This window comes from Nicotiana attenuata, unplaced genomic scaffold (assembly GCF_001879085.1).
Source record: "Nicotiana attenuata strain UT unplaced genomic scaffold, NIATTr2, whole genome shotgun sequence".
Lineage (NCBI taxonomy): Eukaryota > Viridiplantae > Streptophyta > Magnoliopsida > Solanales > Solanaceae > Nicotiana > Nicotiana attenuata.
In genome coordinates this window covers 15,806-19,159 of record NW_017673221.1, presented here as the reverse complement: position 1 = coordinate 19,159, position 3,354 = coordinate 15,806, and positions in this window count along the sequence as shown.

Below are 3,354 nucleotides of genomic sequence, written 5' to 3'. Positions count from 1 at the left end.
CTAATACTCAACTGATGGTAGCCAAATCTCAAATCAATCTTTGAAAATACTTTGGCAACCTGAAGCTGATCAACCAAATCATCAATCCTCGGCAATGGGTACTTGTTCTTGATTGTGACTTTTTTCAACTGCCGATAATCTATACACATCCTCATCGATACATCCTTCTTCTAAACAAACAACACTGGCGCACCACAGGGTGAGACACTATGCCTAATAAATCCCTTATAAAGCAAGTCTTGGAACTGTTCTTTCAATTCTTTCAACTCTGGCGGGGCCATACGATATGGCAGAATAGAAATGGGCTGAGTGCCCGGAGCAAAATCAATGCAAAAGTCAATATCTATGTCGGGTGGCAGCCCCGGCAGGTCTGCAGGAAATACCTTTGGAAACTCCCGAACAACTGACATAGAATCCATAGAAGGAACCTCGGCACTAGAATCACAAACATAAGCCAAATAAGCCAAGCACCCCTTCCCGACCATACGCCGAGCCTTCATATAAGAAATAACCCTTCTGACAAAATGACCAAAAGTCCCTCTCCACTCCAATCGAGGAAACCCCGGCAAGAAAGTCACGGTTTAGGCATGACAGTCCAATATAGCATGATAAGGTGACAACCAATCCATCCCCAAAATAACATCGAAGTCAACCATATCAAGAAGTAGGAGATCTACACTAGTCTCAAGACCCCCAATAACAACCACACACGAGCGGTAGACACGATCTACAATAATAGAATCCCTTACCGGCGTGGACACATACGCGGGAGCACTCAAAGAATCACGGGGGACAACCAAATATGGAGCAAAATAAGATGACACATAGGAGTATGTAGACCCTGGATCGAATAGAACCAAAGCATCTCTACTGCAAACTGAAACCGTATCTGTGATAACTGCATCGGAGGACTCAGCCTCAGGCCTGGCTGGAATTGCATAACATTGGGGTTGGGCCCCACCACTCTGAACTACATCCCAGGGATGGCCTCCTGCTGGCTGGCCTCCACCTCTAACGGCCTGACCTCCACCTCTAACACCTCGACCTCTACCTCTGGCTACCTGACCCCTACCCCTAGCTAGCTGAGCAGACGGTGGAACACCCGGTGCTGGAACCATGGCACGAGAACCTTGATGTTCAGAACTACTCGATGCTCGAGGGCAAAATCTAAAAATATGCCTCGGATTGCAACAAGTATAACAAGGCCTTGGTTGCTGAGAGTGCTGAACCTAAAACTGAACCTGACGGCCTGAGTAACCACTTTGAAAACTCTGGAGCGGAGGTGCACTCATAGGAGCTGTTGGTGCACTGTAGGGTAGCTGATCAGAATATTGCATATGATGGCCACAGCCACCTGGAGCACCGCGAGAAGCTTGAAGTGCTGAATGAAATGGCCTTTGAGGATGGACCCTACCAAAAGAATCCCTGCCTCTAGATGAGGCACCACTGAACCTGCCAGAATGATGAGGCCTCTTATCCGACCCCTGACCACTCCCCTGAGCTAGAACCATCTCGACTCGCCTTGCCACATTGGCCGCGTCTTGAAAAGAAATCTCGCTCCCTAACTCCTTAGACATCTGCAATCTGATAGGCTGAGCGAGTCCCTCAATAGACCTCCTGACCCTCTCTCTCTCGGTGGCGAGTGTAAGAATAGCATGACGATCCAAATCAATAAACGTAGTCTCGTACTGGGTGACGGTCATAGAACACTGCTGAAGATACTTGAACCGCCTGCGGTACTTCTCTTTCTGAGTGTCGGGAAGGAACATCTCGAGAAATATCTCAGAGAACTGGTCCCAAGTAAAAGAAGGCGACCTAGCTGGTCTGGCCAAACAATAATCCCTCCACCACTTCTTGGCGGAACCTGACAGACAAAATGCAGCAAAGTTGACCCCATTGGTCTCCACTATCCCAATGTTCTGTAGAACCTCGTGACAACTGTCCAAATAATTCTGGGGATCCTCTGAAGATGTACCGCCATAGGTAGCAATTAAAAGCTTGGTGAACCTGTCCAATATCCACAAAGTATCAGAAGACATAGCTGATCCATCACCGGTCTGTGCTAAAGCACCTAGCAGAACTACCCCAACTGGCTGAGCTGCTTGAGTCTGAAATTGGGGAGCCATCTACTCCGGAGTGTGAGTAGCGGGAGTCTGTGCTCCTCCCCTAGCCCGAGAGACGGCTGGTGCTACAGGAAGTATGCCTGCCTGAGTGACACTCTCCATAAGGTCCACTATACGGACTATAGCATCCTGGAGTACCGGGGTAGCGATGAACCCCTCTAGAACCTGAGCTGGCCCTGCTGGAACGGTCTGGGCCAAAACCTCATCATCAAACTCTACCTGAGGCTCCGCTGCTGGTGCTACTGCTCGAGCTCTGGGCTGAGCCCTGCCCCTACCTCGTCCTCTAGCACAACCTCGTCCTCGTCCTCTGCCCCTCGTAGGAGCAGCCAATGGGGGCTCGGGCTGCTGATTAACTGATGAAACGGTGCATGTTCTCGCCATCTGCGAAAGAACATAGTAGATGTTCAATTGGCATTGAGAAATCAAATCACATGACAGAGAAGAATAGATGTGAAGTTATTCCTAAACTCCGTAGCCTCTAGGGGATAAGTACAGAAGTCTCCGTATCGATCCTCAGACTCTACCTAGCTTGTTCGTGAATTGTTAGACTTAGGCAACCAAGTGCTCTGATACCAACTTGTCCCGACCCGGATTTCCCACCGTCGGGATCGTGAAGGTCCCTAACTCTGATGATGCTAGGCAAGCCAACAGATATTGTTATAACACATTAATCATTAACCAAAACAGTAATTAACAGTAATTAAAACTAAACAAATATGAAGTGTGGAAATTTATAACAATTTAAAACTCTAATACACGACTACCCCAAAGATCTGGTGTCACAATCCACGAACGTCTAAGAATTTCTACAAACACTGGTTTAAAGGAAAATACCTCTATTTTCGGAATGAAAGAAAACTGGAACTAAGATAGAGGGAAGGGGACTCCAAGGTCCGTGAACGCCCGCAGATCTACCTTGGGTCTCCTGTGGTCGGAAGGCAGCAACCCAAACTCTGATCAGTATGGTCCAGTAGCAAGATCTGCACAGAAAGTGCAGAGTGCAGTATCAGTACAACCGACCCCATGTACTAGTAAGTGCCGAGCCTAACCTTGGCGAAGTAGTGACGAGGCTAAGACATGACAAATAGTATAAACCTGTGCAGTTAAACAATATGCTAACAAAATAACAATTAATAGAAGCTAAGCAGAAATTAACGGGAAGGGGCAACATGCTATGGGGGTACCAAAACAAAGAATCACAACAGTAGAGGAATTTAAATAGCTAGTACAC